At 41.3% G+C, this 26,943-nt stretch overlaps 1 long non-coding RNA gene across 1 annotated transcript; it reads right to left on the bottom strand.

Annotated features, from left to right (window-relative positions):
- Nucleotides 1–11,676: 11,676 nt before the first annotated feature.
- LOC134477275 (uncharacterized) lies at nucleotides 11,677–25,491 on the bottom strand. The gene is made up of 2 exons (XR_010049192.1): nucleotides 24,537–25,491; nucleotides 11,677–22,464 (listed from the first exon to the last, which is right to left on the bottom strand). It is a non-coding gene; the product is annotated as an uncharacterized LOC134477275 (long non-coding RNA).
- Nucleotides 25,492–26,943: the final 1,452 nt, after the last annotated feature.

Genomic DNA, 26,943 nt, shown 5'->3' with positions numbered 1-26,943 from the left:
ATCCGTTAGAGCTCTTTTTTTTTTCCTCCCTCTCTTTTTTACAACAAAATTTACACATTTTGGATTTTATTACTCCTTAGTTCTTATTACTTTTTTTGGGGGGGGAGAGAATAAAGTCAAATATGGCAAAACAAAGCTGTAAGTCAAAACCAAGGCTAGACATAGCACATGATATAGAACAGAGTACAAGGTTATTAACAATGGTTACCAACGTTGTCTCTTGTTTCCTTAAAAGGAATTGTCTATCTCATTAGATATTATAAAGTTGGACAAAACAGTAGAGAACAAGACCAATAAAACTTAGGCATTGTGAACATTACAGGACTTCCAAAGGAGACAATAGTCAAACCAGAATGGGCATCTTTGTGAATCTTATTACCTTCAAATTAGTTGCCTATACCCTCAGACTTGCTACTATCGCACAGAATGGAACAGAGTCTAATCAGTCAAAACAAGATCGTGGGAGTATTACAGGACTTCAAAACAAGTTAATAGGAGATCGAAAAGAGTTACTATTATATATCCTAATTTTAAAAATTTTTCCCTTAATTAAAATAAACATAAGAAATAGATAAATAATTTTTTTAAAGAATAGTAGTTACCATAGTGTCTGTCTTTTTCCTAAAAATATTTGGATAAAACTTCATATACTATAGCTTCAGATATTTCCATATCAAGAAGCCCAGAATAAAGCCTTTCTAATTAATAAGTAAAAATTTTATAAGGCTTCAAGGCCACATAATGGGGAATCATGATTATCACATATTTTTATATATTTGAATCATTACTTACATTAGGGAAACTATTCGGTATTCATACATGCGAGATTGATTTATTTCACTTATGAGTATGGGCTCAAGCTGCGCCCATTTATTGATAAATATCTCAATGCTATCCTTCTTTATAGCTGAATAATACTCCATTGTATAGAAATACCACAACTTTTTTATCCATTCCTCAGTTGATGGACACTTGGGTTGTTTCCAAGATCTGGCGATTACAAATTGTGCTGCTATAAATATAGGTGCACATATATCCCTGTGGTATGATGCTTTCAGTTCTTCTGGAAATATGCCTAGAAGTGGAATAGCTGGAATAAATGGGATTTCCAATCCCAACTTTTTGAGAAACCTCCAGACAGACCTCCACAAAGGCTGTACCAGTCTACACTCCCACCAGCAGTGCAGGAGAGTTCCTTTTTCCCCACAGCCTCTCCAGCATTTGTTGTTGTTGGTTTTCTTGATCCTGGCCATTCTTTCAGGAGTGAGATGGTATCTCAGTGTGGTTTTAATTTGCATTTCTCTAATGACCAATGATGATGAGCATTTTTTCATGTATTTATTTGCCATTTGCATTTCTTCATCTGAGAATTGCATATTCATCTCAGATGCCCAATTTTGGATTGGATCTTTGAATTTTGGAGGTCTGAGTTTTTTTAATTCTTTATATGTTTTAGACAAGAGTCCCTTGTCTGAGAGAGAGTTCACTAAAATCTTTTCCCAGTTTGTGGGTTTTCTTTTCACTATGCTGGAGATTTCTTTTGACATGCAGAAACTTTTTAATAAGAAGTGGTCCCAGTTATTGATTCTGGGAAGTATTTCCCGTGCAGTTTGAGTCCTGTTCATGAATTCTCTACCTACTCCTATGTCTCCAAGGTTTCTACCCAATTTGTCTTCCAATAGATTTAGTGTTTCTGTTTTAATATTCAGATCTTTGACCCATTTAGATTTTAATTTAGTACATGGTGATAGACATAGGTCTAGCTTTAGTTTTCGGCAAATGGAGAGCCAGTTTTTCCAGCACCATTTATTAAAGAGACTGTCGTTCTTCCAGTAAACCTGCTTGGCTCCTTTATCAAAGATAAGGTGGTTGAGTGTGTTTGTAGTTGTGGTTGTATCTTCTAATCTATTCCATTGATCTTCAGCTCTGTTTTGATTCCAATACCATGTTGATTTTACTACTGTTGCTTTGTAGTATAATTTCAAGTCAGGGATTGTGATGCCTCCTGCTTTGTCTTTGCTGCTTAGAATTGCTTTTGCGATTCTAGGTCTCTTCTGGTTCCAGATGAAATTTAGGAGTGATTTCTCTAGATCCATAAGGTATGTTGATGGTATTTCTATTGGGATTGCATTGAATCTGTATAACAGTTTTGGGAGAATGGCCATCTTCACAATGTTTGTTCTTCCTATCCATGAGCAAGGGATGTCTTTCCATTTCCTGAGATCATCTTCAATTTCCTTTTTCAGTGTATTATAGTTTTCACTGTATAAGTCTTTCACTTCTTTCGTAAGAGTAATTCCTAAATATTTCATTTTTTTGCTTGCTAATGTGAATAGTCCAGTTTCCCTTATTTCCCTCTCTGTGATTTTGTTGTTTGTGTATAGGAATGCTATTGATTTCTGAGTATTGATTTTGTATCCAGCCACATTACTGAATTTATTTATTGTATCTAAGAGTCTTTCAATGGAGCTTAGGGGGTCTTCTATGTAGAGTATCATGTCATCTGCAAACAATGACAACTTAACTTCTTCTTTTCCTATCTTTACCCCTTTTATTTCTCTTTCTTGCCTAATTGCTCTGGCTAGTACTTCCAGTACTATATTAAATAGGAGTGGTGATAAAGGACATCCTTGTCTTGTGCCTGATTTTAAAGTAAAGGCTTTCAATTTTTGGCCATTTAGTATGATGCTGGCTGTTGGTTTGTCATAAATGGCCTTTATTATATTGAGGTAAAGACCATCTATTCCAATTTTCTGTAGAGTTTTTATCATGAATAAATGTTGGACCTTATCGAAGGCTTTTTCTGCATCTATAGAAATGATCATGTGATTCTTATTTTTGGCTTTATTGATATGGTGGATTACATTTATTGATTTGCGTATGTTGAACCATCCTTGCATTCCTGGGATGAATCCCACTTGGTCATGGTGTATAATCTTCTTGATGATTTGCTGGATCCTATTTGCCAATATTTTATTGAGGAATTTTGCATCTGTGTTCATTAGGGAGATCGGTCTATAGTTCTCTTTTTTAGTTGGGTCTTTCTCAGGTTTTGGTACTAGAGTAATATTTGCTTCCAGGAATGACTTAGGAAGGATTGCTTCCCTTTCAATTTCATTGAATAGTTTGAGGAGTGTCGGCATTAGGTCTTCTTTGTATTTCTTGTAGAATTGTGCAGTGAATCCATCTGGGCCTGGGCTCTTCTTGGTGGGTAAGGACTTAATTACATTTTCAATTTCAGTAACCGAGATTGGGTTATTCAACAATTTTACATCCTCTTGATCTAGCTTTGGCACTTCATATGCTTCTAAGAATCTGTCTATTTCTTCTGTGTTATCAAACTTTTGAGAGTAGAGGTTTTCGAAATGTGTTGATGATCTTCTGTATTTCTATTGGGTCTGTAGTGACTTCTCCTTTTTCATTTCTTATTGCATGAATTTGAGCTTTTTCTTCCCTTTTTTTAATAAGGTTGGCTAGGGGCTTATCAATTTTATTTATTCTTTCAAAGAAACAACTCTTTGATTTGTTGATCCTTTGGATTGTTTTCTTAGTCTCTATTGCATTGATTTCTGCTCTGATTTTTATAATTTCCTCTCTTCTTTTGGCTTTGGGCTTGACTTGCTCTTCTTTTTCTAGCTGTTTGAGGTGTAGCATCAAGTTATTTATTTGTATTCGTTCTGTTTTCCTGATGTGGGAACTCAGTGCAATAAATTTTCCTCTCAGGACGGCTTTCATTGCATCCCACAGATTCCGGTAAGTTGTATCTGCATTTTCATTTTCTTTTAGGTATTGTTTGATTTCTTCTTTAATTTCTTCTGTGACCCACTGATTACTCAAGAGTGTGTTATTCAGTTTCCATGTGTTTGTGGGATTTTTTGCAGTATCTTTTATCGTTAATTTCTAATTTCAGAGCGCTGTGATCCGATAACATGCAAGGGATGATTTCAGCTCTTTTGCACTTGTTTAAATATGTTCTGTGAGCTAATATATGGTCTATTTTAGAAAATGATCCATGTACTGCTGAGAAGAATGTGTATTCTGATGTTGTTGGGTGGAACATTCTGTATATGTCTATCAAACCCATTTGTTCACAGGTATGATTCAGTTCTGTTATTTCTGTCCTCATTTTCTGTCTGGTCGATCTGTCCCTTGGTGTCAATGGTGTATTAAGGTCTCCTGTTACAATTGTGTTACTGATAATTTGAGTGTTCATTTCTGTTAATAATTGTTTTATATAACTGGGTGCTCTGGAGTTTGGTGCGTATATATTTAAGATAGTTATCTCTTCCTCTTGGAGTTTTCCCCTTACGAGTATGTAGTGACCTTCTTTATCCTTTATGGTTATTGTTGGTTTAAAGTTCACGTTGTCTGCAAACAGAATGGCTACTCCTGCCTTTTTTTGGATTCCTGCTGCATGAAGAATTGTTTTCCATCCTTTGACTTTCAGTCTGTGAGTATCCTTCTGGGCTAGATGGGTTTCGTGTAAACAGCATATGGTTGGATTTTGTTTCTTGATCCATTCTGCTAGTCTGTTTCTTTTGGTTGGTGCATTGAGACCATTAACATTAATGGTTATTACTGTGAAATGTTGGTTAATTGTAGGAATCTTATCTCTGCTGTTGCATCTTTATCTTTCTGTTCTGTTTAATTATTTGCTTTGCTTAGTGGTTTTTTTCCTTTGTGTATCTAAACTGTCTTTCAATATTTTTTGCAGGGTTGGTTTGGTGTTCATGAAGTTCTTCAGCTGTTCTTTGTCATGGAAGTATCGTATTTCACCATCTATTTTAAATGATAGTTTTACAGGATATATCAGTCTAGGTTGGAAATCATTTTGCTTTAGGATCTGGAATACTTCACTCCATGCTCTTCTTGACTTTATTGTTTGTGATGAGAAGTCTGCTGTGATTCTGATAGGTTTTCCTTTATAAGTGATCTGTCTTTTCTCTCTGACAGCTTTTAATAATCTATTCTTGTGTTGGATTTCTGGGATGGTGATTATTATATGTCTGGGTGTAGTTTTATTTTGGTTATGACTATTTGGAGTTCTATATGCTTCACTGATCCTGATGTCAGTTTCTGATCTCATGCTTGGGAAGTTTTCAGCTATTGCTTCTCTAAATATCCTCTTGATATCCTTTATGTTGTCTCCTTCTTTTTCATTAATCCCTATCATTCTTATGTTATTCTTCTTTGCATCATCTTGCAGTTGTTGAATTATTGTTTCCTGATTCCTTGTTATTTTTAAAAGATCTTTCCTTTCCTGTTCACTAGCTGCAATCCTGTCTTCAAGGTCTGAAATTCTATCTTCACTTTCATTAAGGCGGTTTTTACAACTTTCAGTGGAGTTTTTTATTTCCTGTATATCTCTGTGCATCTGCATTATGTATTCTGTTTGTTTCTTATATTGCTCCTCTAGGGATTCTATCTTTTTGTTTAGTTCCTCCAATTTTTTATCTGTGTTTTCTTTAGATATATTTAGAATCTCTTTCATTTCTTTTATCATTTCTTCTTTTATCTGGGATATTATTTCGAGTTTGAATTTCTTTAAAGCTTCCTGGAGTTGCTTGTCAACTTCAGTAGCTATTGTGTCTGATATATGAGGAGGATGGGATATATGTTCTTCTAAATACATTCCTCCTAGGGTTTCTTGAGATGGGCTGGAGGTTTGAGGTTGTAATTTGGTCTTTCGTTTTGTCATTTTCCTATATTTCTGTGTTTCAAGTGTTATTTGAAAGCCTCCTCAGGATCTGTTGAAAATCCCCTTCTATGTTTGCAGCTACTGAGTCTCTGGCACCACTCTACCCCAGGCCATTGGGCCTGCAGAACCGATGGCCCTCCTCTGCTTGTTTAGAACTCCGGGTTCCAGGGGCTGGGGATTTAGCTCAGCGGCATAAGCGCCTGCCTTGCAAGCAGCCAGTCGTGAGTTCGATCCCCGGTACCGATAAAAACGAAAAAGACCAAAAAAAAAAAAGAACTCCGGGTTCCAGACAAGCTGGGCCTCAGGGACACTGTGCGCCCACCTGCCCCTTGGTAGATCCACAGCTCTTGAATCACAGCCGGGTTAGGGTACTCACCACAGGCCTCAGTGCCTCAGGAGCCTGTGATCCCTCCCTGCTTGCAGAGATATCCACAGTCCTCCAGACAAAGGAAGGGCCTTCTGTGGGCACTCCGGATCCGCCCAGCTCCCCCTCTGCATGCAGATGGCTAGGTGCGGCTGGGCTGGGGGGGGGGGATAGTGTAGGCCCGCCCACCCGGTGAGCTCCAGGTGTAGCCGGGATGGGGAGGCAGCTGTAGTGGCCTCTAACCCACTGCTCCACTTCACTGCACCCAGAAGCCTGAGGGGTCCGGAACAGTCTGAGATTTGGGCAGACTGTGCTGGCCACTCACCACAGGCCGAGGTGCCTCAGGAACCTGGGATCCCTCCCTGCTTGCAGAAATATTCACTCCTCCAGACAAAGGAAGGGGCTTCTGCAGGCACTCCGGATCCGCCCAGCTCCTCCTCTGCCAATAACCTTTCAATGGGATTACAAACATAACTTTTTGGATCGTGAGGACTGGAAAAGGATTACAATACTTTGACTACAATATTCAATATTTGGTTTACAGTAACAAGGACCACAAGCAGCTCTGATTAGCATCTGGAATCCCTCCCTAGGGCATGCATTTATTCTGGCGGGGGGGGGGGTATCTGAGGGGTGAGGTTTCAGAGTCTGGCTCTTCACAGGAGAGTGACTGGGTCACAAGACTGGCTGACCTTGTGTCACAGCAACATCTCAGACACTGTTCCCCCTCCCATGCACCTTTGTGGAAACTGAAAATGTGTTCACTGGTTTTAGTTTAACTATAACTTTGTTTTACTTTTTTGCTATTAGTGCATGTTTGCCATACATAATGTTTGTGTTCCTTGTGTGGAGTGGTCAACATACATCTTCATTCCTTTTTGCTGTACACTAGCAAAAAAGAGCTTTGTCATCCTGTGCTATGTTTGCCAATGCCCAAGTTATATGACCAAATTACCTGTTAATTCCCTTTGCAAACGCAACTATTTTCTACAACCAGCACCCAGGGGCACCGACCACGTTGTTGTAAAATAACTATAGTGCCATCATATTGTTCTGTATATGCCATCTTCCTGGGTGACCTGATTGATATGTTAACCATTGTTCCCCTCTGCAAGGGACAGATGTTATCTAAAAATTAAACGCTGAAATTAGATGACAAAGCACTGCAAACTCCTGTGAAACTTCTCTACCCTCAAGCAAAGGGAAACAAAGATTTTCTTCATTGTTCTTTCTGTAAAAGTCTGTCAAAATTTTAAGCCAATTACACAGTTTTGTGAACTCCAACTGCACTGTGTCACTGGTGCCAGGATAAATAAAAGTGCTCCTTTTCTTTAAAAAGACGTCTTGCCCCATTTTTTGGACAATATTTTGGGGTCTTGTTTTTGGGGAACAACACTTTTTTACCCCTTCCCTTCCTTCCGCCCACTTCCTTCCATCTCTTGATCCCTTCCCATCATCTCAGAATAATTTGGATTCCTATGTACTATCTATCTTTTGTTTTGCTCTTTATGTATAATTTGGGCTCCTCATATAAAAGAAATAACGTGACATTCAAGTGTGTGTGTGTGTGTGTGTGTGTGTGTGTGTGTGTGTGTGTCTGGGTGTGTCTGGGTGTGTATGTGTTTTGCTGGTTTTCAAACCCAGGGCCCAGTGCCTGCTAGACAATTGCTCTTCCACTGAGCTATGCTCACAGCCCATTTCACATATCACCATAGTTATCTGTACATGATTTTTTCTTTTGCTACTAGGGATTGATCCCAGGACGTTCACACTAAGCTACATTCTTCTCAGACGTGACCTGACAGAGACTTTCTCAAGGAAAACACTTCACTCTACAAACAACAAGAAGCCAATAAGGGCCACACACCACCCTCAGCAATCAGACCAGAGGCCATGAAGAAAACTTAGGCCAGGACCCCCAATCTCCTGGACACCAGAAAGTCCTATGTTATCTGCATCCCAGCACTGGCCTGGGAACTTTGACCTAAAATATTCCATCCAGATTCCTTGGGATTATAACTCTATCCCCAATCCCTAAACCCTATATAAACTTAACTTCTCCTTGGATCACCTGCTGATACTAGTCAGGACCTCTGCCTGCCTATGCCTAGACAGAGTTTCATCTAGCTTTTTTCTCACATAAGCCTGTGTTTCTGGGTGTCTTCTCATGCACTGTTAACAAAGTCCAACACCCCATACTTTAGAAGTTAGGTTTTTTTCCTTAAATTTGATACATAATTTTGCTAAACTACTAAATTGTCCAGATTGGATTCAAAATCTGTGACCTCCAGTCTCAGCTTCCCAGAATGTTAGCATTACAAAAGTGCTTTACTACACCTGGTTGCGTGATTACACTAGATACAAAATTATCAAAGCCAAACCTGATGGTGTATTGGGAGCCAATGAAGCTGGAAATTGAACACATGTGCAGAGCTGTGGCATGGCTGGGACATAGCCAGCTAAGAACAAAGAGATGCCTCAAAGAACAAGATAAGGCCACAGCTGAGGACACCTGGCTCTAACTAAATAAAAACTAAATTAACTAAATTAACTAAATAACTAAATAAAAACTGTAGCTGCAGGCATTTCACTACAGGAGTGAAATGCAACCTGGAGACTTTCTCCTAAGATACTTCTCCTAAATTAACATGAGACAATTCTCCCAAATTAATGTAATCTATTACTTGGGAAAAATCCTTGAACCACTCCCAAGGTCCTGCTCAGTTTCCTACATTTTCGACTCTAATTCCTTCCTTGTTTGAAAATTAAATAGGCGCTCTTGGTAAGTGCCCACCCCACCCTGCATGGGCCAGGAGGAGAACCAGTGTTCCTGAGATCAGGCCGTGGTGGGACTTAAGCAGCTTATTCTTTCGCCCTCTTGCTAAGTGCCCCTGGCATGGGCCAGGAGGAGAACCAACAGCTCCTGTGAGCCTACCGGCATGTGGGCTGAGAATCAACCACCCCTCATTCCTCAACCCCCCACCCCCATTCCATAGCTACAGGGGATATATATCTATGCATCCCTTGGGAGGATGACCATACACAATATTGCAAATATGGGAGATTTCCTTCTATCTTCTGTTTGAAGGCAAAGTTTGTTTTCACTGTTTTGTTTTACGTTTCTTTTGCTTTATTCAATACTCTTAATTGGTTTTATAATATTTTGGTTTTGGTTTGATTTTTCTACACCTAACCGACTGGACAACTAATGTGAAGATAACGAGATATACCATAGTACCTAATACTACTGTCCCAGTATCCTGCTGGGAAGTTCTGTACCAGTTTCACTGCATTGTCCCAATTGGCTTCTTCTGTCCTGTTCTGTTGTATTTTTACTACTTTCAAAATAAAATATAAAGATAAAATAAAATAAAATATAAAGCAAATTTTAAAAAACTGAAAAAAAGAAAATTAAATATGGGCCACCGGTTTTATAGACAGCAAAATCAGTGACTTCTTGTGGGTGGTTGAGATGGTGACTACTGACTTGCTTAGGGCAATAGAGATCTATTTAAAATATCAATTCCTGACTGGTGTGCCAGGGAGAGAACAAGTCAGCATCTCTGGAGAGAATCAGCCATGACGGAACATGGGGGACCAACCCACAAAGCAACGAGCCATCGTTCCTGGTAAGCAGTGCGAGCTGTGAGCGTGCCAGGGAGACAGTAAGTCAGTGTCTCCCAAGAGCCTATCAGCACATGGGCTGAGAATCAAATGTCCTGTGCACCTCCCATCAGCAACTGGGTGGTTTTGAGGTCAGCCAGAGTTGATAGCAACTAAGGTACATAAAGCAACTAAATGCTTATATTGTTAGGTTGCTTATGCTGACCTGGGGCCAGAGATCTGAGCATGTCTTAGGAGGATAACCCTATGCAATATAGCAAACATGAGCGATTTCTTTCTGTCTTGTCTTTGAAGGCCAATATTTTTTTTTTTACTGTTTTGTTTTGTTCTGATTAATTATTTTGCTCTATTCAATATTCTGTTTTGATTTGTTTTCTAGTGTTCTGTTTTTGGCTTGATTTTGCTCCACCCTGACTGAATGGACAACTATTGTGAAGATAATGAGGTATACTGTACCTATTATTGTTATCCCCGTGTCCTGCTCTGAAGTTCTGTACTGATTTCATTGTGTTGTCTTTGTTCTGTCCTGTTTTGTTGTATTTCACTATCTTTAAAATTAAAAAATTTTTTTAATTAAAAAAATATCAATTCCTGCTGCTTATCTTTAGGAAGTATATGGGTGCATGTGATTTATCTTTTGTCTTGAAGTCTGACCCACAGCAGAGGTGTCTGTCTCCTCCACAGTTGAAAGGCATCTCATCTTCTTCACTGACTCCTTCAAGGGCCTAGCCCTGTCTGACTGCCTATAATATTTTTATCTAACTCTGTAATCATTGTGAAAATCTGAAGATTATATTTGCTTAGCTCAGGATTTTATTTTTAGAAACTGTTTTAGAAAAACATTTATTTGAAGCAGGGCATGGTGTTGCACACATGTAATTGCAACACTTGAGAGTCTGAGGCAAAAAGGTTGTGAGTTCCAGGCCAACCTGAACTTTTATAACAAGATACCGTCTAACAAAACAGAAGAAAAGAAATCACTTCTCTGAAGGAAACTCCAGTTATTGCACTTGCATCAGTAAAGCCCCACAATTGTTTGGTGTGCTCTGTATCTATCACTTCCTTGCTATTCTACAGAGAGGCCTGGTTATCTCCCCACTCACTATCATTATGCCTTCCACTCCCACTGTTATAGGTAGCTGAGTTAGATAGGAATATTATAGGCAGTCAGAGATGGCTAGGCCCTTGAAGGAGCCAGTGCAGAAAACCAGATATTTTGTGACCCTGAAGAAGATAGACTCCAGCCACTGCACAGGTCAAAAGACTAAACAAATATGCCTACATCCTAAGGACTGATATTCCCGATAGGTCTCTATCACCCTAAAGAGGCCAGTAGTCACCATCCTAGCACAATACAGAGAGAGTCACTACTCTATATGCATGCCTGTTTGCATGACTCACTTCCTCATTTGTTTCCAATTTAATCAGTTTTACCTGAGAAATTAATCATATTGGTTCTGTCCCACCTCCTGCCCTCTTTGCAAGTTTCCATTTTTCTCCCACCTTGCACCTGCCTCACCTTGCAGTTTCACTGTCTATAAAATCCCTAGAAAACATAGAGGAGTCTTTGGCAACCCACTTGGACCTCTGCTGTCTCTCTCTCACATAGAAGCCTCTTTCTCTCAATATATTCTGCTCTTTACCTCCATTGTTCCTAAAAGTCATTCTTCAGTTTTAGAGAATACAAACCCAGACAGGACATCTAGTACTTTGGGAGTTTCTTTCCCCTGTATCACCATCATATCCAACATGTGGTGACACGGTATTATTTTCCATCAAACATTTTATTATTACTCTGAGATATTTTACTTTGGGCATTATATTGGTCTTTAAATTGTGTGTATAAGGTCATGCCTGCAATGCCCAGCACTTGAGAGGCTGAGGGAGGAGGACCACTGTGCGTTCTAGGCCAGCCTGAACTACACAGCGAGGTCCTGTCTCAAAAAAGTAGAAGTAAATAAGTAAATGAAATTGTCTATAAACATAGATGTATAGTGAAAAGGGTATTATATTTATTTCTAAGAGGAGGCCCAACATGAAGACATTTTACAATACTAAGTAAATCAGCTGCCTGCAACATCCCTATTCCAAGTAAGGCTTTCCTTTAATTTTTCCATTTTCAAATGACCCCATTAAACTGGTTCTCCTAGAGTCAAAAAGGAACCAATCAAAATTTTCCCATGTAGCAACTGTCAATGTTTGACAAACCCATCCTATCTGATCATCAAATTCCTGGGACACCTATATTTCATTTAAATTCATTATATTTCAAAGAGAATAAAAAAGAAAACAAGATAAAAGAAAATTTCAAATTTGTAAATTGTTTATGTAGGTAGCTTTTTAATAATAGTCAGGGGGCAACAATGGTACATGCATTGCACATTGTCATCCCCAAATCATTCACCCAGAGCACAAGACATCTGCATTCAATTGCCCAAACAATACTGGCACAAATCTTTCTCTTCAGTGAACTCAGAGAAACAACTAGTTGTGTAACTATCTTTTTAATGTACATATATGTATATGTACACAACCTTTATTTTTTAAAGTCCTAAATTTTTACATGGCATATGGTACTTGTACACGTTATGGGACACAACACGGTTTTTTTTCTTTCATGAGACGGTCTTACTATGCAGTTCAGGGTGGCCGTCAGCTCACTTTGTAGTCCGGACTGGTTTTGAACTCACAATTATCCTCTTTTCCTCAGCTTTCTGAGGGCTGGGATCACAAGCGTGTGCCACCACGCCCTGCTGGGACACAATATGTTAATCTGATATGTGTATACAATGCCAAATGATCAACTCAGGGTACTAATGCATTCTTTTCCTCCATACAATGGCTACATAGTAAATATTTTAGACTTTTTTAGCATTACTCTTTGGCAGAGATTTAATCCAGAACTCTGTATATGTTAGGCAGTGACATCACCACTGAGCAGCACCCCAGATTTGTTTTTTCCAGAGCCTCATCCAACTGCTTTGTTGCTTACACTGCAACCATATTAGAAACTTCAGCTGGATGCCTTCTGATTTCTTCCACCTCAGTGCTCCCTGGATTTGCCTTGCATGAGCTAGAGGCCTGGTATTGGGCCTTACTTTCATGTCTTGTCACGTTGCATTTTTTAAACATTTGTTTTCTTCATTGATATTTGTAATTGTTTATGTAGGTAGCTTTTTAATAGTACTGAGACCTCCTTAGGAAATGACTGCTTTTTCAGAGATGTCATCTAGGTACAGTTGTCTTTTGGCTTTTGAGTCTGTCCCAAGACCCTGCCTCTTTTATTTCTTAGGGATGAGAAATTGCTGCCTAGTTGTCTAGCACCCAGGTCTTTGGTACTGCACTATGGTATTGTTTATGATTCTCAGACATTCTCAATATTATCATTCAAGGAGGAACAGTTGATCACAACTATGTCACCTTGGCTAAAGTAGTATGGTCAGTGATAACAATTGTATGAAGCACATTCTACAAAATGGCAAACTGTGTTATGTTAACCTGCCACCTTTAACCACAGGTACAAGATTTTTGGTTCTATAACAAGATCTAAAACAAATCAGAAGATTATGTACAGTAAATATCCCCTCAATAGAGTGTTATTTAAACCTACAACAAAAAAAGAGAGAGAGAGAAAGATTAAAAACAAGGCTGAAGGACAAAGGAAGATTACTCAAACTTTGAGACACTGGTGGAGAAGACACCAGGCGAGAAAGAAAAAAAAAAAAAAACAAGAACAAGAACTACACAAAGCAAAATATCTAAAAACACCAAAATAAAAAACTAAAACCAATTGTAAAAAAAGAAAGAAAAGAAAAATGTGATTTCGAGCCTATGGCTCTCTTCTGGCATCTACAGCTCTGTAGCAGTTTCCAGTTCAAGACACCTCTCCATTGTCGCTATAGACCAAGAAGGCAGACAGAACCCACATCCATCTTAGAGGACCCCATTAATCCTTCAGTAGGAAGGGGGTGGGTTACCTGATCTGGTGCTTTCAACTCCAGAGAAGTTCAAGCTGACCCTGGCCTGTGATGGTGGGGTTGGGGCTCTAGCTGTGCAGCCTACAATACTCTGGGTGTCTCTCACATGCTTGGCCTTGGCTCCATGGCCCTGGATGTCTATTGCAGTTGTGCCTTTTCCTGTCAGTGGGAGCCCTGAGAGGAATACATGGCTGGTCTGAGTCCCAGGTTCATTTTGCCCTCCCTAAAATAATATCTGGCCAAACACTCTTTCCCGCGGACTACAGGACTGAAGTCATTCACCAGCTATTGTAGTTGACAGTATCCACTTCTCCACTCTACTGGTGTGTTTCTCCAGGGAGGGCCCTGCAATCACTGTGTCTTTAGATCTGAGCCTCCTCACTCATACCCAGAGCTGGGAGTCAGGGGCAAAGTGCAGATTGCTGTCTTTTTTCTGTGTTGAAGTCGGTCTCTTCTCCTGTGGGCCCCAATTCTCCCTTCAGATCCTTCGTAGGTCCCAGGGATCCACCTCAGACTAATTCCTCAGTACTTAATTTTTCTTCATGAATGGTATTTTCCCCTAATTTCCCAATACCTTCATTATTGGTGTACAGGAAAGCTATTAATTTTCATGTGTTTATTTTATATTCTGCTATCATTCTCAATGTATTCTAGGTGTCTTTTGATGGAATTTTTTGGATCTTCTATGTAAAGGATCATATCATCTGTGAATAATGACAATTTAATTTTTATCCTTTTATTTCTTTCTCATCTCTGATTGTTCTGGCTAATGTTTTGAGAACTATATTGAACTGGAATGGTGTGACAGTGGGATCCTCATCTTATTCGTGAGTGTAGAAGCAAAAATACTTTTGTTTTTATCCATGCAATATAATGTTAGCTGTAGATTTGTCATAATTGACTTTAATCAGATTGGAATAAGGTTGTTCTATACCTTGAGAATTTATATTGTGAAAGGATATTAGATTTTATTGAAGGATTTTTCTGTATCTAATAAGATGTACATGTGATTTTTGTTCCTGTTTGTGTATCTGAAGCTTAACATTTATTAATGTGTGTATGTTGAGTCAACCTTGCATCCCTAGGACAAAGCCTACTGATACGATCTTTACGCTGATTCATTGCATTTCTTGGGGGGGGGGTCTTGCCACACAGTCCAGGCTTCCCTCAAACACACTAGGAGCCAGATTGGCTTTAAACTCACTACAATCCTTCTGCTTCAGCCTCCTGAGTTCTGGGGGTACAGACATGCACCACTGATTCGTTGCATTCTGCTTTTCACATCTTGTTGAAAATCTCTGTGTCTGTGTTAAACAGAGTGGCCTCTCGTATTCTTTTTCAGTTGGGTCTATTTCTGGTTTTGGAATCAGAGTCACGAGAGCTTCCAAGAATGACGTTCGGAGTACTCTTTACCCTTCAGTTTCATTAAAGGGTTTGAGGAGTATTGGTGTTATATCTTCCCTGAAGTTCCTGCAGAACTGTGAGAAGTAAATCCATCAGATCCTGGACTTTTCTTAGTTGGTAAGTTTATTACTGCTTCAATTTCATTGCTTGTCATTGAATTTTTCAGGGTTTTTAGATTTTTTTGGTTCACTTTTATTAATTTGTATATCTAGAATTCTATGTATTTCTTCTGGATTCTTCAATTTATCAGAGTACAAATTTTCAAAGTAAATACTAATAATCTGTATTTGGGCAGTGTCCACTGTAATTTTATTAAACTGATATTGATATCTTCTTTCATTAAGATTGACTAAATGTTTGTCTATCATTTTTATTCTTTCAAAGAGTCAGTTCTTTAATTCATTGATTTTTTGTACTTTTTAAAGTTTCAATTCATTAATTTCTGCTCTAAACTGTATTATTTTCTTCTAGGTACTAACATTAAATTAGGATTGTTCTTAGTTTTCTAGGACCTCAAGGTTCACCATTAGGTTATTTGGGCTCTGTTTTTTCTGGTCTATAACAACTATATTAATAACTATAAACATCCCATAGAACTCCTTCATAGTGCCCCATAAGTTCTGATATGTTGTGCTGGCATTATCATTTGATTCTGGGAATTGTCTAATTTCTTCCTTGATTTTTTCTGTTGCACTGAATATTCAAGAGAATATTATTTAATTTCCATATGTTTGTATAATTTCTGTTGTTTCCTTGCCATTCATTTGTAGTTTCATTGCCCTGCAATCTGATAATATGCATGGCATAATTGATTCTTTTGTATTTAAGCACGGCTCATGGGCTAATATGCTGTCAACTCTTTAGAAAATTTTATGTGTTGTTGAGAAGAAAGTATATTCTGTTTTTGTTAGCTAGAACACCCTATATATTTCTATTAAGTCCATTTGTATGAAGGTGTAATTCAACTGTAATTTGTGGGGAGTGGGTGTTGAGACAAACTAGAATAAGTTTTGTAGTGCAGATTTGCCTTGAACTATGAAGCCCAGGCTGGCCTTAAACTCATAGCAATCATCCTGCCTCAGCATCCTAAGTGTAGATTACAGACATGCACTGCCATGCCCAGAGGTTTTTTTTTTTAAGACAAGGTCTTACTGTGTAGCTTAGACTGGCCTTGAGCTCATTGTGTAGCTTTGGCTGGCCTGGAATTCATGGTTATCCTCCTGCCTCAGGTTCCCAAGTGGTGGGATTAAATGCGTGCAGTAGGGTATCCAGTCCCCACTGTGGTTTTTAAAATTTTTTGTCTAGTTGACCTGTGTATTTGTGATATTGTGGTACCCACAATCACTGTGATTATAGTTATCTGATCTGTTTTGTTCAGAGGATTTGTTTTCTACATTTGGGAGTGCTGGTGTTCAGTGCATATATTTTTACAATTGTCATCTCTATCTTTTAAATTGTTTCCACAGTGTGAAGTGTTCTTCACTGTCTCTTCTGATCAGTTTTGGCTTGAAGTCCACCTTGGCTGTAGACAGGTTCCCTTTTCTTGCTTCTCTTTTGGCTCCCATTCATAGAATAACATTTTCCATCCTTTGATTTTTTTTATTGATGAATAATTTTAATTAAATGTGTTTCTTGCATACAGCAAACTGTTGGGCTTTGTTTTGAGTGCAATACACCAATCTGTGTCTTTTGATTGCAGAATTGAAGCCATTTACTTTGATAGTTAAGAGTGAAAGGTACTGACTTATTCCTGCCAGTGCACTAGTTTCCTTTTGCTGATTCCTTTTCTCTCCCTTATGCTTAATAGCTCATTATTCTTGGTGTATTCAGCTCATTAGATTTGGGCACTTTTGACTTTATTTTCTCTTTCTAGGATATCCTTGAGAAGGTTTTGGTGCTGGTCTGGTGGTCATGAATTTCTGAAGGTGCTCTTTGTCATGGAAAGAACTTACGTCTCCATCAGATTTTTTAAAGGGGAAAAGTTTATTCATATAACATTTTGTTAAGGTTTCAGTCCATAATCAGTTGGCTCCAAGCAGAGTGCCATGGCAGGCAGGCATTGCAGACGAGAAACAGTTTATGGTGGGCAGAAGGCAGCAGAACAAGCAAGAGACAACCACAACTTTTCTATCACTTATCTTTTATCCTGGCTTCTCATGGCAGGCAGCACTCACACCCTTAATCCTAGTGCCCTTGACCCTAGCATCACACCATGGATCCATCACACACTCTTGATTCAGCCACCTCTTCGCCTATACTTGGTAAGTTTTCTACTATTTCTGCAAATAGTTTTTGTGTAATGTATGCTATATTCCAATTTTTCACTAATTCCAATTAATCTTGAGATTAGTCTCCTTTGCATCATCAAGTAGCATTGGACTCACTTTCCATGTTCTTTGTTTGTATGTTTGTTTGTTTAAGGAATATCTGAGTATATGGTCACCTGCATGTGCCCAGGCTTCTAGCTCTGATACTGTCCACATATTGGTGTCAATCACCGAATGATTCTGAAGTGACACAGGAGTCCATAAAATGACCAGTAGAACAGTAGAAAAATTAAATGCGGTATATCCAGTAGGACACTATGCAGCAGAGAAAAGGAACTCCCCACAGATATAGGCAACACTTAAGATACATCTCAGAAACATAATATTAACTGTAAAAAAAAGTCATGGAAGAATAAACTCTATGATTCCATTTATGTAAAATCCTCAAGCATACGAAACCAATACAAACATCTCATAAAACTGTAAAGTAAAGCAAGGGAATGATTAAGACAGGACAGTGTGTTTCCTACCAGAGAGGAGTTTTGAAAGAAACTGTAGTTCCCTCAAAACACCTGTGTGTACCTTTGTATGTGGGTGGGTATGTGTGCGTGTGCGTGTGCTCGTGCGCGTGCGCATGCGTGTCTGGTGGGTATAAGTACTTCCTTGCATCTCCTCACTATCACATAAAGAGCATGAGAACCAGATGTCCTGCAGGGTGAGGGGCAGTGCGGGAGGGATGCAGGGGATGGATCTGCTGGTCCATAGGCACAACACTCGGGCACTCACCCTATTTTGCCGTCTGTTTAGAACACAGCAATGGCGCATGCGACTTCAGGGCATGGTTCCCTCTGCTACAGGAGGAGCACTTGTAGGGAATGGTTTCTCTAGGGCCATCTTGGGGGACAGCCTATTGTGTTATGGTAGGACCCCAGCGTTACCTGTGCTCTTACCCTCGACCTTGCTCATGGTCTGGCCTTCATTCCCACCTTCTCCATTCCCACCATGCCCCAGGGCTTCTTGGGTTCAGTTCCCCTCCTAGTGACTCCCTCCCACCCAGAGTGGGTGCTGCTTGGCCGGATAGGGGCCTCACAGAGGTGCAGCCAGCAGTTCATCATACATTTCCCGCCTGTCCCGATGCAGGACCCAGCCTAGCATGCCTGCCCTTCAGCTGGAATTCCTGAGCCTCTCCAGGGCTCTCCAGGAGCTTGCTCCTCAGCTCCTGCCTCAGAACATTCTAGGGAGGCTCTAAGAGCAGACAGAAACTCCTGCTCTGAGGCCTACCAACTTCCCTTGCTATATTTACATAAAAGGAAAAACATGCAGCTCTGAAGAGGCACAGAGGGCCACAGCCTGCTCTCAGCGGCAGCCGCAGCTGCTTCCTGCCCCTGTTCTTTCTCTGCTGCCTTCCTGCAGCTATGCACAAGACCCGAGTTCAAATCCTGCCTCTTCAGTTTACTATACCATGATGTGACCACAGCAACTCTAGAAGGACTAGAGCCAGAATTCGGGCCCCCAAGAAACCTTGGAGGTTGTGGCAGGTGCCCAGAACCTCAGAGCGTCATCCACCTCACACAGGTGTCCACCACTAGGGTGAACTGGTTAGGAGGCCTGAGAACAGCATGGCCCTCACACAGGAGGACGGCGGTGTGGAGGGCACCTGGGCTCGCAGCAAGAGGGGGAGCAGGGCGCTGGTGGTGTGGAGCAGCAGGCCCAGTTAGAGCCTGCACAGGGCCTGGGAAACCACAGTGTGCTCAGCCCTTGCCTACCAGTATCACTCCTCGGGGGCTGAGGTCTGAGTGCAAGACCATTCGGTGTTGCAGCCCAGGTGAGCCTTCCCAGTGGGAGCAGCCAGGAGACAGGGAAGCACAGAAGCCAGCTCTATACCAACCGGGCAGCCTGTGACACCGTGAACAGGGAGCCACCACACGGGTGCCCCTGCATGGACTCTGCAGCCCGTGGCTCCCCATGGCGTGGACCCAACCCTGTGGGAGCCTCCCCCATGTTTTCTTCTCATTTCCCCTTCAATGTTTAAACATGTTTCTCACTGTATGCTGTTAGTGGGATGATACAGGGCTTCCTCCTTACCCCCTTCCACCTTCACCCTTGTGATGTTTCCTAGGACAAGTGGTGGCCATGGTTCCATTTTCAGCTGTGAGGCCATGAGTTTCCCTGACCTGGGTTTTTCTCTTTCATCTCTTTCAAAGGAAATCCAAGCATCTTGCCCAGGTTTTCCTGATGGGAGCCTGTGTCTCCTCCATGATTGGATCGACAGATCTTGGGAAGTGCATTGGCCGAGCACAGAGGATTCATTCCCACTGGTGTCAAGTGTCACTCTGTCTACAACTGCATTTGTCAGCATCCATCTGGAAAGGTGCAGCAGAGCACCGAGCAGCCCGAAGTCAACTTGCACAGATGCAGCTGAGGATGTGCAGGGGGGCCTGGTGCCGTGTCCCGGGACAAGGCTGCGTGTGGGTCTGAAGGATTGCTGAGAGAGCACTCTCTGCAGAGGAGGAGCCCAGAGTGGAGCTTCCCACGGAGACCTTCCTGGTGACTGGGTTTCTTCTGCCCCCTCCTTTGTTCTTCCCAGGGCTCCTTCTCTGCCCAGACCCTGGGCCTCGCAAAGGAAGCAGCTCAGAGGGCTCCTCTGCCCTTGTCTGTCCTCGGCCACCTGTGGAGTGTGTAGCAAGTGACTTGTCCCAGCCAGCGCCCTCTATGAACCCACACAGACACCGCACGCCTGTCTTTCCTGTGCTGCCCTTCCTGTTTGCCCTATCAGAACTCTTCACGGTTGCTTGTCTTGTGAGCGCACCTTCATGGTGTGTAACCAACTCATCACGGAGCTGAGTGCACAGTGCTTCTGGATCCTTTTCACTTCCCTTTCCCTCCTCACGCAGCCCCCTACCCCATCTCTTCAGTGTCTCGCTGTTTCATATCACATTTATTTTGTTTGCCTCTAATTTAGTTATACTTTGTGTTTCTCATATAAGGAAACCAAGCGATATTCATTCTTCTGAGTCTGATCTGTTTCCCTTCCCATTGCGGTTTCAAGGCGCATCCCCTGCCTACCCAGGACTCAAGCTCATCCTTCTTCGTGGCTGGAAAGTGCTCCATCACAATCTGTACCACATTTTCTCTGTCCTTTTCTCATCTCACTAGAATTCTACCTGTGAGCAAAGAGAGCTGACATTTCTTTACTTTTGTCTTGGAGATAACTAATAGAATTTCTGGTCCTGAGGTGAAAATGTGTTTTTAGGAATCCATTGGGAGTCTTATGATAGGAGTTTTGTCCTCCATCTCCCACTTAGCTGCGTGCTCCCATCTATCTTTCTTGGGGTTCTGTGTGTCCTGTCTTCTTATCCCTACTCATTCTGAAAGGCTTGCCCTTAGGCCCTTGCCATTTTCTGTCCTGTCCCACGATTCCTTAAATGTCCATTGTGAATTTTCTTTGAAGAGTCTCTCCAAGGGTGATGTCTGAAGACATGTACAAAAAATTACAAAAGACTGTCAAAGCATCCATTTGGCTTGTTCCGTAGTGCTTATGCCTCAATGTGGCTTCCTTCTTTCCTTGTGGCATGAGCTGGGGGCCTGCTTTGGAAACCGTTCTGGTCTCTCTTCTTTTTACTGAGGTCTCTCTGTTGTCTTGGTCTCACTGAAGGCAGGCAAAGCTTTTCCCAGAGTGACGACCAAAATAGTTAATCTTCAATCACTGCAAGAGGGAAAGCCAGATCTGATCAGTGTGTGAGGAATATCTCAGGCTGCTCAACTCCAGACGATGCCTCCAGTCCACGGGAACTTTCCATTATCTCCTAACTGAGCTCACCAGGGCATGGCTTGGGCTGCAGTGGAGCCACTCACTTTGGGGACACAGGTTGTGATCCAGTGATATCATGGTTCATGAACTTAATTATTTCCACAATTCTGGTCACAAACCGAGCTGAATGAGAAACAAATCAAATTCAGTGGTTAGGTTTAGTGTTGGCCTTATTCGGACCACTGATTCAGTTCTCATCCAAGTTCATTTTTGACCTGAATCATGGAAAGAATAAGTTTGTGACTGGTACAGCACTGTAACTGAATTGGAGTGTGATAAGGATGGATTCTAGGAACAACAGTTCCCAGGATTTTTGGATGCATGGTTAGGGTTGAGAGCAGAATCTGCCCAATGACAGTCAGCAGAATTAAAAGCAGTTTCTTCTGAGATGTTTGCCTTGGCCATTGTGTTTGCTCTGTCCCCAAGATTGCCTAAACTATGTTGGCTCGTGTCACTTAACCAACCATCCCACTCTGGCTCTGTCCCCTGACCAGAACTCCTGTACATTATGTGGCAATGTTGTTCTTCTGCATCTTTGTTCTCATGGCCTTGAGTTATGGATAAATAGCTTCAGAGGTCTGACCTTTGGCTGTTTCTGTGAAACTCTCTTAGCTTTGGGTCCTCTTGGTGACTGAACAAAGGCCCATCTCTGGGTGATCTTTCTCACCCTCCACACAGCCATGGGTGCAGACAGCCACACCCTATGGGTGCTTCCGTCTCTGGGCTGTGATTGTGGATGGAATCAGGAGCCCTAGCAGGCCTCATGAGCAGGCTGGGCAGGAGCCACCTGGGGACCTTGGAGAGTGTTAAAAGCAATGCGTGACACATGGAAGGACAGCTCGTAGCTCAGAGCTGGAGCACGTCCACATGTACAACCCACTTTTACACTGCTCAGCAAAGCCACACAATTGCCAGCAGCACAGATATAAAGAGTCACTGGGGTTACTCAAAATATATGACCTTCCAGGGACCTTCCCTTTCTACCTTCACATTTGACTTTTATGTCTAGCCTACGGGTTCAAGTAGGAATCACTGGCATTCTTACTTGCGGATAAAACTGAAGCCAACGGGGTTGTGATTTTACCATGGCCACTGGCAACAGAATCCTTCCTGTGCTCCCAGTCCAATGCTTTGTTCATTGCAGCGTCTCAGTAGAGAACATGACCTGTACTTCACGGTTACTCATCGGGATGGAAGAGGATGCAGAAGGAATTGGGTCGAAGGAGTACATGACATAGGAAAGAAGGTTACATTAATAGCTGATGAGCATCGTTTCAACTTGGGGAAATGATAAGCTCCTCATGCCTTTGTTTCTCCATCTGTAAAACAAGAATATTATTATTATTATTACCCTAAATCTCCTAGATTGTTATTGGGACTAAATAGTTAACATATATAAAAAGTTTAAAATAAGGTCTAACAGATAGCATTCAAGACATGTTATTAAAAAAATTGGAAAAAGGACGACAACAGAATGAAATCTGCTTACCAAGGTCTTGTAACTAGGTTCTTCTCTGAGTTGTGCAAACTCTAGCTGCTCATTAAATTGAATGTGAGCTTTGTGTAGCTATTATTCTGGTTTGTATACGGAACCATGGAGAGTGTACCTTTGAGTGACTTGTTATTATCCTAAAAATAGGCTAGTGTACCAGAGACTTTATCAGGAGAAACTAAAGAAGTATTATGGCATGACTTTAAAACAATTTGCTAAATTGTTTTAAAAGAATAAAGGAAGCTAAAACATCAATAAAGAAAGCCCAAGATACTGAGCTGTTATATAACACAGTGCCAAAGCTTTTAACTTCCCTCTACAAGCCATAAGAGAAAGCATTCAAAAATAATTTTAGTAAACAAACTAGACTTCTACTATACTACAAATTGCCTGTGCAAGCTGGATTGTAGTCATGTCATTAGCTAGGTTTCCATGACTACCAAACTAATTACCTCTTCTGCAAAGTCTTTGCGGCTGAGAAGTGTTTGAGTATGATCTTAAAATTACTTTGTAATTCAAGGAGTTCTATTTCAATTAAAGATTAACTACATTTTTAGAACTGATAATCTCAAAATTTAGGTCAAGAGGAGAGCTCAAGTTTCCACAGAGATTGTGTTAACTGTGCTTAGTGTGTTTTGCTTTGGAACTGTGCCTCTCTCCTCCTTTAGTAAGAGGGAAGCTCACTGGGGCAGGACCACATGCTGATATGGTCATTTGTGTGTCTTTTGTCACTCTTTTCCACCCAACACTGTGACTAATACTCCTTTCAAACCCTTGTACCCTGCCTTTTCTCAGCAGGGGACTAGCGGCAGAAAAAATGAAGGTCCCTTGCTGGGAACTCAGATCTCTCATCCCAGCAAGGAGATCAGGAGTTCAAGGCCAGCATGGGTGACATAGTCAGACCCCATCTCAAAAAAATATACTTTAAAAGAAGAGTCCCTCATCTTAGTCTAAACATTTAAGGAAAACACAAAGACCTCAACAGAAATACTGCAAGATATGGAGAGAAAGACAAGCTATATAAATAATAAAATAAATATAGTAGTCTTGGGCAAAGGTTTCAGTTTCATGAGTTACAAACAGAATGAATATTCAGATGACAAAAAGGTGACATTACTTTTCCACCTGTCAAATTAGCAAGGAAGTTTTACAGTAGGAGCATTTGACTTTGGCAAAGGCAGCTAAAGCTGGAGCTCACTTTCACTTGGAAAGCAGCACCCATCTTTTGAAACATTCATACTCTTTGACCCAGTGATTCACTGAGAAAACAATAACAGGAGAGTGTTTGCAATGCTTTCTTACTTTGAAATGGTTGTATTATCCTACCTGCGACCTAGCCTCAAGTCTAGATCATTGCATGTGCTTTGCTGTCTTCATCACTGAGGAGGACATTGCTATCCCCTTTTTACAGAGGAGGAAACTGAGGTAGAGGGCAGATAAGTGGCCAAACCCTGCTTAGCTTTCAAGATCAGCCAGAATCAAGCATGTTCAAGATGATACAGTGTACGTCAGATGCGTCAGTTTCTCAAGGGTGCATAGTACCTCCAAGGTCACTGTATTCGTCTATGAAAGGTTTAAGGCAGTCTGTGTAAAACACAAGATAATTCCAAATATTCTGTAGGGCAAGAATACAATGGTGGACAGACAGAATGTTAGGAAAGGAATTAGGCCAAAAATAGGGATCATTTGACTCCACTCCTCCCTAAAGGAGAGACACAAATGTGGCTAGAAGCTTTCAGAAGCTGGGGGATAAAGCGAGTTCACTCTGCAATGAACTCCCAGTACCCATGAGACAAGGCAGACCACATAGTCTCAGAAGCCAAACCAGATGCAGATTTATCCAGCAGAACACAAGAGATTCTGCTAAGAAGAAACACTGTGTGAGCCCATAGAAATGACCTTGACATTGTCCTTGTGGAGACAAGATGGTCAGTTTCACTGGATGGAAATTTCTAGCACTGCTTCTTGTATTACTGGAGTCGTAGGCTGCAGGGGGCTGAGTAGTGCTCTGTATCTCCACATGCCAGGTCCAGTTATTCATTCTGAAAGAAGCAATGGTGAGGAAAGGAATTTTTCAGCATGGCTTCAGGGGCACTGATGAGACCCATTGTTCCAGGATGACTAGAAGACAGAATGACCTGTCAGAGAAAAAGACACATCAGAGAAGCAAGATGGCGTGTGTTCCATTAAGAATAGGGTAGTGCCAGAAATCTTAGACACTACTTGGTCCATAGCAGGACACTGCAAAAGCTAGCAGTTGACAATCTATTCACGATGATGTCCCTGCAAATGTTGGAAATCCCTTAGTTCTTAACTTGATGCTTTCAGCTTTGAAGAAGAAGGATTGCAGGCTTTGTTCAAGGCTCAAGGCAGAAAGGAAGTAGATACAAAATGAAGGCAGACATACTTGCATGTAATCTCTGTTTAGTTACCTGCCAGGCATCTGTAGACCAGGTGAAGAGTCAGTGCTTTTGGCAAAGGCAGCCTCTGTCCAAGTACTTGTTATAATAGGGCCACAAGGCTCGAATGAGCCGTGGTGACCAGAGAACATCATGGGCCCTGGCACGCCGCTCTGAGTTGGGCAGAGGATTTAAGAGTACTTCAAAATGATAAGGGAAGTGTGACTTGCATCTGTGATTCCTGGGCTTGAGAGGCTGAGTCAGGAGGATCACAAATTTGAGGCTAACCTGGTCTACACAGTGAGTTCCTCTCTCAAAAAATAAAACAAAAGACATCTCAGAATAGGTGGGGTAACACCCTTCAAATAACCCTTGTTTGGTAGATGTTGTGAAGCTTGAGAATGAGATTGTGCTTTTGGGGATAGAGCTCAGTGACAGTGTGCTTACCTAGCATGCACAAGGTCCTAGTTTTAATTCCCACTAACACACACACACAGACACACACACACACACACACACACTCACACACACACACAAAACCAAGTGAGGATAAAAAAAGACTGTGCTTTTCAAGACCTGGCTAGAAGCTGGTGTGGTGGTGCACATCTACAATGCCAGCTCTTGAGAAGTTGAGGCAAAAGGATGACTTTGAGTTCAGATTATCCTGAGCTACACAGCAAGACCCTGTCTCAAAAATTAATAACAATAAAAAACCCTAGCTAAAGATCATTTTTTCCTATTCTAACAAGTAGTATTTATTTAAACAAATTTAAAACTAAATTATCATTTGTGACCTTCTTATATAATAGTTTTTACTTTTATTTTTGTGCTGCTTATGTGGAGCCCAGAGCCTCAGGCCTGCTAAGCAAGTGTTATACCCCCCGAGCTCCGACCCAGCCACGTTAAGTTTTCTCATGTGCAATAAGAACCACTGCGTTGGAGATAGGATTCCTTAAAGAAAATTTTAATATGAAATGGTCAATTACACAAATGATAAACAAGATGCTTGTACTTCATACAAAAAAAATGCAGACCACAATGTTAAATCAGTAAAGCAGGAAGCAAAAATATGTACAATATGTCATCTTAGCGAAATTTAAAATATATATGTAGTGAGATATTGCGCACAGTTATTCTTTAAAACATCTCATTTTCTTCTTTTTTTTCATATCGAGGATTAAACTCACATCTTCACACTTGCCAGGAAGGTGCTTGTGCCACAGAGCTAAATCCCTGGCCTTTCTTGAAGGGTTAGCCTGTCTTAGGAAGAGGCACCAGTCTTCAGAATAGTAATTGCTGTCCTGTGTCTGACTGGCCATTGAGCTAAGGGGACAGGAGGAAACACCTTGTGCAGCTAGCTGATGTATTTGGAGGGTCAGAGTGAACAGAGAAGCATAAAGACCATGTGGGGAAAACCCCTGGGGGAGAGAGGTAGAAATGTGCACCTTTCCAGAGCAACTTCAAAGCCCACAGCTGATCCCTGAGGTCATTCACAAGGAGAGAAGGCCTAGGTCTAGAGATAATTGTGTCCATGAGAGATGTGGGCTGAGTCTTTGTCCCCATGAGGTGGACCTAACTGTCAGCAGGCCCATCACCAGCATCACAGGCTCCACAACTTGTGCTTCTCATAGGAAGTGGATGAGGCTTGCTGTTTCCTGCACTTGGATTCAACTGATGACTGACCCAGCCCAGGCCTCCATGGCCCCTCGCTCTTTACCCTTCAGAAATGACTTCCATAACCATGGCCTAAGATACCAGATGACGGGGTGTAGGGGGCGGTCAGGTCATTAACCACGTTTTCTATAGGACGATGTTGAAGGAGGAAGCCCCCTGAGATTTTAATTAACAGCGCATGAACACATGGACAAAGCTGTCCCTGGGAGGAGCAGCACTTCTTCTGGGCTCCA

The sequence above is a fragment of the Cavia porcellus genome, unplaced genomic scaffold (genome assembly GCF_034190915.1).
Source record: "Cavia porcellus strain 051 isolate PalLab524CR breed Dunkin Hartley unplaced genomic scaffold, mCavPor4.1 scaffold_8, whole genome shotgun sequence".
Taxonomy (NCBI): Eukaryota; Metazoa; Chordata; class Mammalia; order Rodentia; family Caviidae; genus Cavia; species Cavia porcellus.
Note: the sequence above shows the minus strand (reverse complement) of the source record. Positions and strands in the feature narration are given on the sequence as shown.